We start from the raw sequence: 16,274 nt of genomic DNA, 5'->3' as shown, positions 1-16,274 counted from the left end.
ATGAAACCATAAACCACATAGCAAGCGAAAGAGGCATGATTCAGTTGTAAAAGCCTGCCCCTGGAGCCTGTGCAAGAAACATCGGCTACCTTGCAGTAATAAGTGATACAAGCATCAACCTGAAGGTGTGATAGAAAACGATCAGGCAGTGAATCTAAAACCAGTTTTCTGTCCTAATCTCACAGTAGGAATGTTTTGTTGCAGAATTTGCTTGGGTAACTTATGCTTGCAGCACGCACATATATATATAAAATGTTACAGGCAAGAAATGAACCCAAAATTGGTTGCTGACTGCCTGTGAAATACAAGATGAAGTTTGCTCCTCTGACTGAAGGAGACATCCTCTGGCAAAATGAAGGGGAATTGGAAGCTAAGTCCAATTGTTGTAGGTATCGCTTAATTTATGAGACAAAGACAAATGCGTTTTTAATTATTTAATGCCTAGTTCCTGCAGAAAAGTGTCTGTCAGCACAACATTTCCATTATTCAGGGAACTAAACACCTTGAAAAAAAAAAGCAGTCTCTTGAGAGATTCAACCCCATTTCAAATTACATCAACCTTGTTCATTAAAATTACAAACCTACTTTCCTAGATGATGGAGGTGGTTCCTCACCTAGAGGGACAGTTAGACATCACATGGAAACTACTCTGGAAGAAACATATTCACAAATTACTTCAGTTCTCCTACCAAATGGGAAACCGGATAGCTTTATACTCATGTTCCACATGAAAATTGATGTATATCAGTTTGAAGTAAACCTTAATGTTGCAGTTCTACTTATTGATTAATCAAATAAATGTAAACATGAATTATCGAGTTGTCCAACAGAATGCAGCTTAAGAAATGCAAATACACAACAACAGGCAATTTCACTTTATATAGACACTTAGAAGGAAATTTACTCTTACACCTGATCCATCTTCCATTTCACTTGTCTGTGGGCATTTCTTCATCTAGCACTGAAGCAAAGTTCCAAGGCAGTTGGGCAGGTTTCTCGCAAATGTACCTGTAAGGTAATATTTTTATCATTCTTCCTTGAGTTGGAAAACCTTTATTGAGTTCTAAACTACTGACTCTGTTGAAGATGATTGAACTTCATAGAGCAAAAGGTAAATGTACTTTTTGTCCATTTCTAACTCTTGTCACTTGAATCCCCAGCTGCTTACAGATTCTTTTGAGGTTAACATGTTGTCAAGAAATGATTCTTTTCTGCTGAAATGGTTTCATGATCATGCTGCAGTGTGGGGTCTGCAGTGGGAGGTTGAAACTAACGTTCTTTGGAAACTTGAATTTCAAGTCAATGGCCCCTGTGTGCTGGTTACATTTGAATAGGTTTCATCTACTGAAATAATAATAATAATTATTATTATTTCCTTACCTAAACTCCTTGGCACAGTTAGCATCATTGAGGCGATCGTCTTTTACATGATAGTAATGGATGCAGCGTTCTGCTGAATTGTTGGGCTCGCCTTCACCCCACCTGGAATGAGTAAGATAATCATTATTGAGAAACACCTCCTACATCGTCTTTCCAGTTGGTAATTGTCATCTTGTTGCATTTAATTATATTTGATTGATGTTATTAGTTAAATATTGAATGTTAAAAATATTGTATTAGTCTGTTAGCTTGTTTTCCTCCTCTCTGGTGGTTTAATTGTTTACCGTTTTGGCTAATGACTGTTTTGTCTTTTTCATGTTTTGAGGGTGTGTGGCTTTTCTCTCCCCAGCCCCAGGTGGCCGAGGGGTAGTGTACTACTCCTGTGGGAGTTTGAGACAGTTGTTCTCTGGACCTTCACCCGGGCACTTTAATGACTTGCTGACCGCGGCTTTGAGATTAATTCCTACTTTGATGATACTTACATCCTGCTTCAGGATTTATCTTCTGTTCATCCTTGGTCCAGTTATCAAAGCCAATGGTACGGTATTTATACCTCCTTTATATGTGTTATATACAACAATTCGTTTGGATCACGGCCCGTGTGTTAATGGAAATATAGACAGCGCTGTAATTGGGCCCTGATCTTCCAGCTACCCTGTGTTAGTCTCCAGATATGGAGATCTTTAATTTGAGCAGATCACGGCTTTATATTTCAAGGACCACCTTTGGATATATCAACGTGTATTTGTTAGGCTATTCTTTCTTTTTGCCTTTCTCCTCCTTTCTGGACCCCCTCCGTTTGTGTTTGAGTGTGTTGCATTCTATTGTTAGTTGGATGATTGATTTTTGCCTTGTGTTTAATTAAGTATAGTTGGTTTTCATATTGTTTATGTATTCAGTGGTTCAGATTTCATTTATATTTATGTATTAAATTAAGTAATTTTTATCATAGTGTTTATTTTCACCCCTGAATTGGTTTTGCACACGTTTGTTTATGGTATTGTGGTACGATTTCACCTATTGTGAATTTCGTATACTGTATAGTAAATACTGCGGTGATTAATTTTATAAGTGTATGTTGTGGTGGTAAAACAGGCCATTAGAGTAATGTACTACTAGAAGCGTTCTGTTACTAAAATTGCTGTCAGTGTCTTCTCCCACTTGTGACTAACCCTAAGGGTAGGGATTGCATATATCCTGTCCACTGAATTGACGAGGGCAAGATAGAGGAAAATTAAGAGTCCTATCTGAAGGCCCCCTGAAAACTGTTTTATCAGAAATGCTTCATAATTTCTAAATGGATTGATTGTTTAGCAAATGTTCAGAACACTAGGCCTTCCTTGGATCCAAATTTCATGCATTAGGGTACTGCCTATAATTACATGATACTGTGGACAGTGATAAATTGTCCTCTGTCTAACACTGATTATCATTTCTCGGTAGTCTAAGAGTTATCCAGTGATTCTGTTACCCTATTCCTTGATATAATTCGAATGTTCCTTCTTCCCCCTCTGTTTTCTTGAAGAAGAGTAATGCTTTATGTAGGTATGGTATTCATTGTGAATCTCTATTTGTACAAATCAGATCTTACCATGATTCAACGATTTGGTGAATGGTGCCATCTACAACCCATCTGTAGGTACTCTCTTCTTGCAAGTCACTTAGTCCTATGTAGGTGTTGTGACCTTTTGCAAGATCTGCAAAGAGAATGCTTATTAAGAATGAATGGGAAAGTATAATTCTCCATCTTAGTCTCAGGCCATTTTTTAAAAGAAAAGTTGAACCTGCTGCCTAGAAATTCTATGTAAGTAGATGACATGTAAACTTGTTCGAAGTTTATTATATATAATCTAGCTTTGCTCTTCTGTAACTGATTTTGAAAGTTAGATTGTCAAGACAGTGCATTTGTTCTTGGGGTACAAGCTGGTACTAGTAAAAGAAATAACAGCCCTTATGTTAGCCGAGTCCCCTAAGGTCTTACTGGTACATACCAAAAACTTTTTATTAAATTATATTGTGTTCAGTTATAGTAAATGCTCTAAAGATGAAAATCTTTGCCAGGTTTATTTGAGTTTAGAACAGTGACTTATCTGTTTGATTAAGCAAAATTGATGGTGAAACTGTAGTGGCTTCCTTACATTTAAATTCACTATTACTTCTACTCACCACGGAGGAAGTTGTACTCGTCGTCATGAGTTATCTTGACCAAGTCAGAATTCAAGGCTATGCACTTTTGACGGCTCTGCTCCCAAGTGCTGGTGTCTTCACTAATGAGGTAACAGGATGATCTCAACTTAAACCAACCCCTCTCACAGACAAGATGATCTGCAAATTAGATTTAGATCTTTCACAACAGAATTTAACGTTCTTGTCATGTAAATGTTCAGGATGGTTTATATATATATATATATATATATATATATATATATATATATATATATGTGTGTGTGTGTGTGTGTGTGTGTGTGTGTGTATGTGTGTGTATATATATATATATATATATATATATATATATATATATATATATATATATATATTGTGCGTGTTTTTTTTCTGTCTTTCACAATATTTATTGCTAGTAATCTCCTTTGTGGCATTGACTTCTTTTCTGCACACTTTTTCTCTACCATCTGCACGACCCAGAGGAGGGATCCAAGGTCAGCGTCAACAACGCCAAGTGGAGCCACACCAGAGCACCACACAGGAAGAGGTCAATAGTTTTATTAGGGTTATCAGATGCAAAAATAAAATATAGAACTTATATTAAAGCGTAGTTTTACCATGTAATAACATCTTATGTAAATATTATGTACACAACTAACCACCCCATTGTCATTTATTAACCAAACATTGGAACAGAGAAATATGGCAATGCCCCACCCCCAATCCAATCTTGCCAATAGAAATAGAGCAGAGGATGTCTGTATACATTAATTCCTGCCTAAGAAAGCCCGAGATAGGAAGAAACGGACCGTAGCAATAAATGAAAAACAGACCACGATCTTTTACGAGGAAAATATTTTATATCAAGGTTTTAATAAGGATAATTTTAAGAAACTTCTAGAAGTTGCAGTGCAGGACACTCACTTTATTTTTAACAATAAAGTTTTTAAACAAGTTGATGGTGTTTCGATGGGGTCGCCACTTTTCCCAGTTATGGCTAACGCTTTTATATGCTCTTTTGAGGAACAGATGCTGGATGGCTGTCCCTTATCATATCGCCTCTCTTTTATAAGCGATATGTGGATGACAACTATTGCTCTATTTAGGTCCCAAGAAGCAGCCGAAGCTTTCTTGGAATATATCAATGGCGCCTACATCCTAATATACATTTCTCAATCGAGCATGAACAAGACAACCAACTTGCTTTTTTAGAAGTTTTAATTACTAGGACAAAACATGGCCTTAATACGAGCGTCTTTAGAAAAAAGACGTTCACAGGTCAAGGTACTAACTTCTAAAGCAGTTGTTCCCTAACATTTAAATTAAATAGTATTTCCACGCTATTACACCGTGCTTTTACGTTATCTTCCAGCTGGCGTAACTTCCATAGCGAAATCCAATTTTTACTCCAGTTTTTTAAAAACAATTCGTATCCTCCAGCCTTATTCTTTAAATATGTTAATAACTTTTTAAATGATAAATTTCAGCCACGTCAACTTGTACCGAACGTGCCTAAATTACTAATATATGCCTCTATACCTTTCATTCAGTCCAACGCATTTAAGGCGCAAATACAAAATGTCATTCAGAAAACGTTTCCGGCTGTGAACCTTAAATTGATAGCTAAAAATCCTAAAACTCTGGGTTCTTTGTTCTCCCACAAAAATAAACTTCCGGCTTTGATGCGATCTTTGGTGTATATTGCTTTACTTGCCCGAAATGTAAGATCGGGAAATACGTGGGAGCCACCAAAAGATTGCTCATAGTCAGAATCGATTCTTATCTCGGAGTCAGTCACCGTGCGGGATGTACTTTGAAAACGAAAGAATTCTCTAACATACGAGAACATTGTAATGAATGTAAAACATTTTCACAAAAGGATTTTCGCATTGTCACCCAAGCGCCCAATGACTATTCTCTCTCTGTTTTGGAGTCGTTAACAATCAAACAGCTTGTGCCCCCAGACTTCTTCCACAGTTCTTATATATAGCATAGTTGACGTCTTCCTTTCCAAACCAGAGGACGTCACTCAGTTTTTTAACTCCATAGAGATAGGTAGTATGTACTAACTTAAGCATTCTTCACTTTTTAATTTTCTATTTTTTTTTTAGTTCATTTTTTAAATGATTATATTTAACTTTTATGTTGTTCCATTTTTATTAATATTAATACTGAGTCTTGTTTTTGATTTGCATATTTTGTATATTTTACAGTACTGATGATAAGACCTAAAGTCTCGAAAACTTGGAAAATAAATGTATGATGCTACGCAGGCTTTTCTCCATCCTATTTATATTATAAATAAATATATTTATTATATTATGGGATATATATAAGTATATATATATATATATATAATTATAATACATATTCTTATAATGTAAGTTTGGAATGCAATTATAATTATGGTAATATGATTAATTCACATCAGGACTTGTGTATCATAGTATGAAATGTTTGTTTCTGTGTTCAGATTTCCCAAATTTAAAGATAACATGCCTTAAGTGATCCACTTTTCATTTTTAAGTACCGTAACACACAGAGAGTGAAAGCTCATAAGCCTTTGGGAGGGAGTTGTTTTGCTCTTTGAGAATGTCTTAAGTCAAGCATTTTTTTAATCGGATGTAAAACACATCACGGGCGGTCCTGTAATGGAACAAAGGAGTCTTGTATTAGCTATTCCTATAGAGATGACGTAATATGTTTTCGCCTTCAACTATGGACTATACGCTTATGGGTGAGAGAACCATTCATTGATTCGCTTTGAGGAGAGCAGCGTGCGTTATACTCTCTCTCTCTCTCTCTCTAAAAATCTCTCTCGCTCACTCGCGAGGTTCTTTCAGTAATTTAACGTAACGAGCTGGTCACTCATTTTTATATAACTCTTAGTAATATATGTGTTGTTTGTGGAATCTGAACACGGTTTTGTATCTACTGGTTTTTGTGAAGGCGCCAAGAAAATAGTGAAAAAGTGTAAAATTGTAACAGGCCTTTTTGATTGAGCTGCAGCTGTGTATAAGGTATTTTTACAAATGTTGTGAAGTGCACTTCAACGTTTTATTATTTCTAAACATTTATCTTTTGCTTTGTTCTTTTCATATATTCCATTTTTTTTATATGCTTAATGATTGTACTGTCAATGCTTTAATTGTTTTCATATTATGCATTATGTTTTTCTGCATTGTCTTTATTTTGTTTAATTAGTTTGAATAATATTCTATTGTGTAAATTTTGAATCTTACACTTGTGAATTTAACTTGCTTTTATTTAATTTATTTAATTATTGCTTTATGATTATTTTAATTTAATAATTTTTTTCTTGATAAACTTTGATTTAATTTTGCTTAAGAATTAATTCAAGAATTAATTAAACTTTGTTTTCAAGTAATAACAATTTCCCTGAGATTGTGAATTTCACTTATAAATTTTGAATTTAGAAATAAATTTTTGTATTTAAAATTTATATGAGCATTTCATTATAACCCCAGTATATAGCTATTAAAGATTGCATTTTATTTTGTTTAGGTAGAAATATAGAGTGATAATTGTGACGTTTCCCACAAATAAAACAGAATCAGGGAAATACTTAAATTTGAATTTGCACGAGTGATGCTCTTTAATTAAGATTACCTCACACATATTTTAATGAACTTAGACTGACTGTTTTCTTGACTGTTCAGTTAGAAAAAAGGGATCACTCTTACCTTTAGAGTATTCAGTCGTTTAGTATTTGTGATGAAGGGTCAGGTGTCTGTCTGTAGTGAGGTAAGTAACAACCAGGTACTTGAATGAACTGTGCCCTAAGTACAAAGGGTTTCCCAGACCCAGGAATAAAAGGGTCTCTTGTATTAGCAAGTACAAATGGTAAGTGTAGTAACCAGATACTTGGCAATTTGGGTTAACAAATATTAATGGTGTCCAGACACAGATCTTTGACTATTTCATGCACCAAGTATTAATGATATCCAGACCCAGATACTAGCACCACTTCGTCACAAGTATTGATGGTGCCCAGAGACCCGGGATATTTGGCACTTTATGTACCAAGTATCAATGATCCCGAGAAACCAGGGAGGAAAACAAATCACATTATCACTCTAGCTTATACTGGTGGTGTTAGGAATATATTTTGTTAGAAGAGTGACCATATATTTGTTTTTGCATTTTATTGTAAGAATTGTATTTGAGAAAAATGGCTCCATTCGATACTCAGGAATTTTTAGCAGCCCCTTCCATCCAAGTGTTGTCTGAAACTACTCTGACTAAGGCACAATGGAGTGCTCTAGCAGAAGCATGTGGTTGTCATGTGTTTAGTAGCATGATAAAAGCACAAATCAAATGCATTGCCATGCAAGCATTGATAGACTCTGGTAGAATAACTGATGATGATGAGTAAGAACTAGCTCAAGAGTTGTTGAATGTAGCACAGGCTGATCTTATAAATAAGCAAGTAGAAAAGAAAGAGAAAAGTGATGCAGAGTTAGAACTCAGATGCATAGAAGCAGAAGAAAGTTTGATAAAACTGAAAATACAGGCTGAAAGAGAGAGAATACAAGCTGAAAAAGACAGAATAGACAGGGAAAAACAAGAAAGAAGAGAAAGAGAAGAAGAAAAAGCTGCAGAAGATTAAAGGCAAAGGATAAAAGAGGAAAGAGAAATTGCAAGACATGAAAGGGAGATGGAATTGATAAGAGCTAGATCCACATTACCTGCAACACCGTCTAACCCTAACCATGGTAATCAAGACCCTGCCTTTGATGTAGTAAGAGTGCAGAAGTTAATCCCTAAGTTTACTGAAGAGGCTCCAGACGAGTTCTTTGATCACTTTGAGAAAGTGGCTTCAGGTATGGGATGGCCAGAAGATAAATGGTCAGTTTTGCTACAAAGTGTCTTGATTGGTAAAGGGAAAAGTGCTTATCTAGCCTTAACAGCTGATCAGTGTAAAGATTATAAGGTGCTCAAACATAATGTGCTACAAGTATACCAGTTGACCCCAGAGTACTACAATGAAAGATTCAGAAACTTAAGAAAGGATGAAAAAGTAACTTTCTTGGATTATGCTTATAAAGTGAGAAGGTGTTTTAAAAAATGGTTGGAGGCAGCTAAAGTTACAACTTTTGAAGAGTTAGAAGAGTTAGTTGTTTTAGAGCAATATTTTAAAGGTATTCCTGAGCATATAAGAGCCTATTTGAGAGAGAGAGAGAGGTTAAAAAACTTGACAAAGCTGCTACACTGAGTGAAGACTACAATATAATTAGTAGCAGGCGTAATTATAATGTCAAGTACCAGAATCAACCACGCCCAGGTTTTAAGTCTCATCCAGGTTTTAGGAACAATTTTATAAGCGGAAAACCTGCAACTAATAATACTCCTCAGCAAGCTAATGTGAAATCCTCATCTTAATTTTTGCAAGACAGTTGCAAAAGCCTAATGTTGTCTGCTTCAAGTGTGGAAGAGCAGGACACTTCAGTCAGGAGTGTTATTGGAATTATCAGCAGTCCAAGCCTGTTGGTCAAATAGTAAGAGGTGACCAGGTCAAACAGACTGTTAAGAACATGTGGGGGAGGAATCCGACTACAGGGAAGACTGAAACTAAACAAGCTGAGTGTTTAGCAACCAGTGGAAATGTAACTTCAAGCAGTGAGTGGCTGAGCAGTTTGGAGGCTTTTAAGCCATATATCTATGAGGTACACTGGCAACTCAGGAAGAGAGTGTGCAGGTACCAGTCAAGATTTTACGTGATACAGGGAGCAACCATAGTGTGGTGTTACGTGGTGCTCACCCAATGTTGGAGAAGAATCTCACTGGAGATTCAGTTATTTTGAAGGGTATAGGAGGAGAGGAAGTAACTCCTATATGCCGCTTACACCTGTCCTGTGAATTGGTGACAGGGAGTGTTGATTTTGCTGTAAAGGACTCACTGGCTGTGGAAGGTGTACATGTTCTGTTGGGAAAATGAAGTTGTGGTGTCCCATTTGTTCCTTGTCCGTAGTGACAGACAAACCGTTGAGGATTAGTCCTACAGTAGAGTTTGAGAAGAATAACCCCACACCTGTTCCCTAGTTGTGTAACTACCAGAAGTATGAGGAGAATTAACACTGTTGGTGAAGAAACTGAGGATTTGCACGCCCAAGATGGATCTAGTGAAGGATCTTTGAACCTAGAATAATTGTTCCAGGGGAGTGATGCCTCCCGTGGAGCTGAACAAGAAGAGATTTCCCAAGAAAATGAAGAATCTGTTGTTCCTGAAAAGACTCCGAGTAGTCAAGGTGTTCCTGAAGATAGAAGTGAAACTACAGTAGCTGAGGTAGCAGATATTGATAGTTCAACTATTGAAGTTGGACAGGTAACAAGAGAGAAGCTAATGGACTTGCAGAAGAGGGATGCATCGTTAGCTGATTTGTTCTTCAGAGTTGTTGATCAGGAAGAGATGCAACAAACACCTACCTGTTATTATCTGAAGGAAGGTTTGCTGATGAGGAAGTATAAACCTTCAGATATACCCGGAAATGCTGAATGGGGCGAATATCATCAGATTTTGATTCCATGTCCATTGAGAAAGCAAGTGGTAGCAGTGGCTCATGAATCTGGACATATGGGAGTCAGGAAGACTGTGGAGAAGATCATGAGATATTTTTTCTGGCCTGGGCTTCATAAAGATGTTAGCAGCTTCTGTCGAGTGTCATACCTGCCAGATAGCTGGAAAACCTAATGAAACCATTCAAAAAGCCCCCCTTCAACCTATAGAAGTTAGAGGAGAACCTTTTAAGAAGGTGATTATAGATATGGTTGGACCGCTTCCGAAGACGAAGAAAGGAAATGAATATCTGTTGACATTAATGTGTCCTGTTACCAGATATCCTGAAGCGATCCCTGTCAGAAACATATCTGCCAAGATAGTTACTGAGAAACTATTAGAGTTTTTCTCAAGGTTTGGTATACCAGAAATTGTACAAAGTGATAGAGGAACGAACTTTACTTCCAAGTTGTTCCAGGATGTGATGAACTTATTAGGGGTGAAACAACAGTTATCAACCGCTTATCATCCAGAAACTCAAGGTGCCTTGGAAAGGTTCCACTAGACATTGAAAAGTATGTTGACAGAGTATTGTTCTGAGTCAGGAAGAGAATGGGATGTTGGTTTACCCTTAATGCTATTTGAAGTTAGGAATGCTTATCAAGAAAGCATGGTATGTTCACCTAATGAGATGATTTTTGGAAGAGAAGTGAGAGGACCTTTGAAAATTCTTGCAGAAAATTGGGTAGGAAATAAAGAGAAAATCAAAGGAGAGTATGTGAAGAACTTAAGGAAAAGGTTGGAAGAGATTAGAAAATTCTCTTTAGAAAATCTGAAAATGAGTCAAGAGAAAATAAAAAGGAACTATGACAGAAAGACTAAGCTAAGAAGTTTTTAGTGTTGGTCAACAAGTGTTAGTGTTTCTGCCAGTCAGAGATATCCCCTTACAAATAAATTTCAAGGTCCCTACAGGATAATTGAGAAGTTAAGTGATAGAACTTATGTGATTGAAACACCAGAAAGAAGAAAACGACAGAGGAAGATACATGTGAACCTTTTGAAACCTTACTTCTCAGACACTAGAACTGAAACTGTGTCAATAATACAGACAACTTCATCTACAGAAGACGATGACGGCTATGAATTGGGAGCTGAAAGCAAGATGAATAATTCTTCAATTTTGGAAAATTTGGAGGATAAACTGAAACATTTTAATGTTGAACAAGGTGAGGAATTGAGTGAAGTGATTAGAAGCTTCACCGAGATTTTTGCAGATGTACCCAGATGTACTAATCTGAACCAAACATGAAATCAAGATCAAAGAGGATGGAAAATCGTTCAAACAAGAGCTTATCGCTTATCACCTTATCATCGAGATGTTCTGAAGAAAGAATTCAGTATTTGCTGCAACATGGATAGCAGAACCCACTTCAAGTCACTTCAGTTCTCCATGTGTGTTAGTGAAGAAACCTGATGGCTCCTTTAGGATGTGTACTGATTATAGGAAACTGAATTCCATTAGTATGGCTGACAATTATCCATTGCCTCTTATAGATCAGTTACTTGATAATATTGGGCAAGCCAAGTTTGTTTCCAAGATAGACTTATTGAAAGGATATTATCAGATACCCTTAGATGAAAGTGCGAAGTTGCTGTCAGCTTTTATTACTCCTTTTGGATTGTATCAGTATACTGTATTGCCATTTGGTCTGATGAATGCACCAGCCACATTTCATCGAGTGATGGATCAACTGCTAGGATCTATAGAAGGAGTAAGTGTATACCTTGATGACATAGTCATTTACTCTACTACGTGGGAAGAACATCTGCAGATCCTGAATAAAGTTTTCAAGAAACTACAAGAGGCAGGACTAACAGTCAACCTAGAGAAGAGTGAGTTTGGGAAGGTGACTGTTCAGTACCTTGGTTTGAAGTTGGAAAACAAAGGCCTTCTCGCTCCGGTGAATGCTAATGTGGAAGGTATCTGTAAGGCTACCCCCCACTACTATAGGAAGCAAACTACAAAGATTTTTGGGCATGGCTGGATTCTATCATTGTTTCTGTCCAAATGTCAATCAGCCGTAGTAGCTCCCTTGACAGACTTAACTAGTCCCCAAAGCTAATTTTGTTTGGACTCCCGAATGTCAAGAATCCTTTGAGAAGTTAAAAGCCATTTTAACTCAAGACCCTGCTTCAAGCTCCAGACTTTAATAAGAAATTTGTGATACAAGTTGATGCCTCTGATTGCGGAATTGGAACTGTTCTACTTCAAAAGATGAAATAACCTTCTACACCCTGTGTGTTTCCTGTCTTCGAAACTGAAAGGCATCAGAAAAAACTATGCAACTATTGAAAAGGAAACTCTAGCCTTAATCACCAGCATTGCAAAAAGTTTGAAGTGTATGTGAACAGCCCTCGGAATGAAGAGGTCTTAGTGTTGTCTGATCACAATCCCCTGTCATTCATACGTCGATGAAAACCCATAATCAAAGACTGACCAGGTGGTCTTTGTGCTTGCAACAGTATAATATAAAGGTTGAGCACATATCTGGTAAGAACAATGTAGTTGCCGATTATTTATCCCATTGTGAATCGTTGGATTCAACCCCGGAATAACTAATCTTCTGGGGGGAGGAATCTTATAATGTAAGTTTGGAATACAATTATAATTGTGGTAATATGATTAATTCACTTCAGAACTTGTGTATCATAGTATGAAATGTTTGTTTCTGTGTTCAGATTTCCCAAATTTAAAGATAACATGCCTTAAGTGATCCACTTTTCATTTTTAAGTACCGTAACACACAGAGAGTGAAAGCTCATAAGCCTTTGGGAGGGAGTTGTTTTGCTCTTTGAGAATGTCTTAGTCAAGCATTTTTTTATCGAATGTAAATAAACACATCCCAACGGGCGGTCCTGTAATGGAACAAAGGAGTCTTGTATTAGCTATTCCTATAGAGATGACGTAATATGTTTTCGCCTTCAACTATGGACTATACGCTTATGGGTGAGAGAACCATTCATTGATTCGCTTTGAGGAGAGCGGCGTGCGTTATACTCTCTCTCTCTCTCTCTCTAAAAATCTCTCTCGCTCACTCGCGAGGTTCTTTCAGTAATTTAACGTAACGAGCTGGTCACTCATTTTTATATAATTCTTAGTAAATATATGTGTTGTTTGGTGGAATCTGGAACCCGGTTTTGTATCTATTGGTTTTTGTGACGGGCGCCAAGAAAATAGTGAAAAAGTGTAAAATTGTAACAGGCCTTTTTGATTGAAGCTGCAGCTGTGTATAAGGTATTTTTTACAAATGTTGTGAATGCACTTCAACGTTTTATTATTTCTAAACATTTATCTTTTGCTTTGTTCTTTTCACATATTCCATTTTTTTATATGCTTAATGATTGTACTGTCAATGCTTTAATTGTTTTCATATTATGCATTATGTTTTTCTGCATTGTCTTTATTTTGTTTAATTAGTTTGAAAATATTCTATTTTTTTTTTGGGGTTTTGTGTAAATTTTGAATCTTACACTTGTGAATTAACTTGCATTTAATTAAAGAAATTTAATTTCAAATTTAATTATTGCTTTATGATTTAATTTAATTAATTTTCTTGATAAACTTTGATTTAATTTTGCTTAAGAATTAATTCAAGAATTAATTAAACTTTGTTTTCAAGTAATAACAATTTCCCTGAGATTGTGAATTTCACTTATCAATTTTGAATTTAGAAATAAATTTTTGTATTTAAAATTTATATGAGCATTTCATTATAACCCCAATATATAGCTATTAAAGATTGCATTTTATTTTGTTTTAGGTAGAAAGATAGAGTGATAATTGTGACGTTTCCCACAAATAAAACAGAATCAGGGAAATACTTAAAATTTGAAATTGCACGTAGATGCCCTTTAATTAAGATTACTCACACATATTTTAATGAACTTAGACTGACTGTTTTCTTGACTGTTCAGTTAGAAAAAAGGGATCACTCTTACCTTTAGAGTATTCAGTCGTTTAGTATTTTGTGATGAGGGTCAGGTGTCTGCCTGTAGTGAGGTAAGTAACAACCAGGTACTTGAATGAACTGTGCCCTAAGTACAAAAGGGTGTCCCCAGACCCAGGAATAAAAGGGTCGCTTGTATTAGCAAGTACAAATGGTAAGTGTAGTAACCAGATACTTGGCAAATTTGGGTTAACAAATATTAATGGTGTCCAGACACAGATCTTTGACTATTTCATGCACCAAGTATTAATGTATATCCAGACCCAGATACTAGCACCACTTCGTCACAATATATATATATATATATATATATCTATATATATATATATATATATATATATATATATATATATATATATATAATATATATATAATATATTAAAGATACCTTTACAATGTCTTCAGTTGAACACACTTTACAGGCGCCGTTACGAGATACACACTATTACACAATGTCTGTTCAGATCTCACGACTAATAGCAATTATATGGAAATTTAATAAACACTAAGAGTGACCAATTACAATTTTTTATGTTGCTCTAAAAATGAAATTCGGAGAGAGAGAGAGAGAGAGAGAGAGAGAGAGAGAGGAGAGAGAGAGAGAGAGAGAGAGAGATTTTGGTTATCAATAATCAATAACATTACACGGTCTCATACAATAAGAATATTTACATTCACTTCAAAGCAAATCGTAGATTATTCTTGAAAGACGTCATGCAGAGATTATATTGCAAACGTTCTGGTCATGTAACATTCTCGAAGATTTATTATAAAATATAATGCAATATACACGAGGTCTGGACAAGAAGAAAAGAAAAAGCGTCATATTTGTTCAGTGGTTGGTGATGACAGCAACATGAGATTTTCGTTCTACGTTATTCCTTAACTTTAAATTATGCTTTTGTGAAATCTAAACATATTATTTGAACATATCAATTATTGTAAGTTAATCTTATTATGGAATCTGAATATATTTTACGCACAGTACTTTTGCATATTTACGACGCAACAATGATATACAGTACTGGGGAGAATTTACAAGGACCTTTCATAACAAATAATCAAAACGTTGGTTCCTCACCTGTGGCCATCAGTGAACCATTTCATGATTCCTGAGGAGACTTTCTCTGAAGCAACCGCTTGTGCTGAAAAGAAAACGGAAATTATGGGTGGAAAATGGGTCTTTGTTAAGCTATGGGTCGAGGTAACACTGGCCAATAATCTTAAAAGAGCCAGTACGACATGTATGTCTGTATAATATATATATATATATATATATATATATATATATATATATATATATATATATATATATAGTATATATTTATATATATATATATATATATATATATATATATATATATATATATATATATATATATATATAGATAGTATATATATATATACACGGTAAAACCAATTACCACTGGATAGAAACGGGCCAGTTCATTTCGTCGCAACCTTTCCTTTCACGTTAATTTAGACAAATGCTTCCTCAGGTCAGGAGCCACCAGCCTCCGAAGCCAGAAGAGCCACTAATTTATGAACCATAAAAATGTATTAGCACTGTTAGGGACACAATGACAAAAATGAACCAAGAAACTATTTACATCTCATTAAAAATCAATTAAATAGATACCTATAATATGCTTTTAAAATTTAATCAAATACTGTTGTAGATGAATACAAATGTATTTGTTCCGCGTCTGGATCCGCACAAGTGTCTACAAAGGAGGCTGAACCTCAGGTTGGCGACTCCTTCCTTAGGCCTATGCTGAAACACGTGAATATTGTCATTTGTTGAAGCATAATACGAATAAATGTAACAGGTGACAAATTCACAAATGAGAAAGAAGCAACTCACTGAACTTCCAGAAGATTCTCCTTCGTTCTTTGCCTTACCTTGCACCACCTGAGTGAGGTCGTCAATCGAGCCTGCGATTCTGCTGAGTTGGATATGATCCATTTGCTGCGAGGAGCAGCGACCAGCCATTGCAAGAAGCAGAATTGTCGCAAGCAGACGAAAGCGAGAAGCAACGGCCTTTGTCGAACACTCCATCTCTTTCTCATACGGAGTTTAGCTTAGTACTACTAGCTCTGGCAGCGTCCTTCTTCCCTCTGAATTCCCAGTGAGATCGGGGCGTCCTTTTGTTAAGTCTCCGCGACGCCTACTGGTAAGAATGTCTCATGGGACCCCTTGGCACATG

At 36.0% G+C, this 16,274-nt stretch overlaps 1 pseudogene; it reads right to left on the bottom strand.

Annotated features, from left to right (window-relative positions):
- Window positions 1-419: 419 nt before the first annotated feature.
- LOC135203518 (perlucin-like protein) overlaps window positions 420-16,274 on the bottom strand; it is a 15,866-nt pseudogene continuing 11 nt past the window's right edge.

The sequence above is a fragment of the Macrobrachium nipponense genome, chromosome 36 (assembly GCF_015104395.2).
Source record: "Macrobrachium nipponense isolate FS-2020 chromosome 36, ASM1510439v2, whole genome shotgun sequence".
In the NCBI taxonomy this organism is placed as follows: Eukaryota; Metazoa; Arthropoda; class Malacostraca; order Decapoda; family Palaemonidae; genus Macrobrachium; species Macrobrachium nipponense.
Note: the sequence above shows the minus strand (reverse complement) of the source record. Positions and strands in the feature narration are given on the sequence as shown.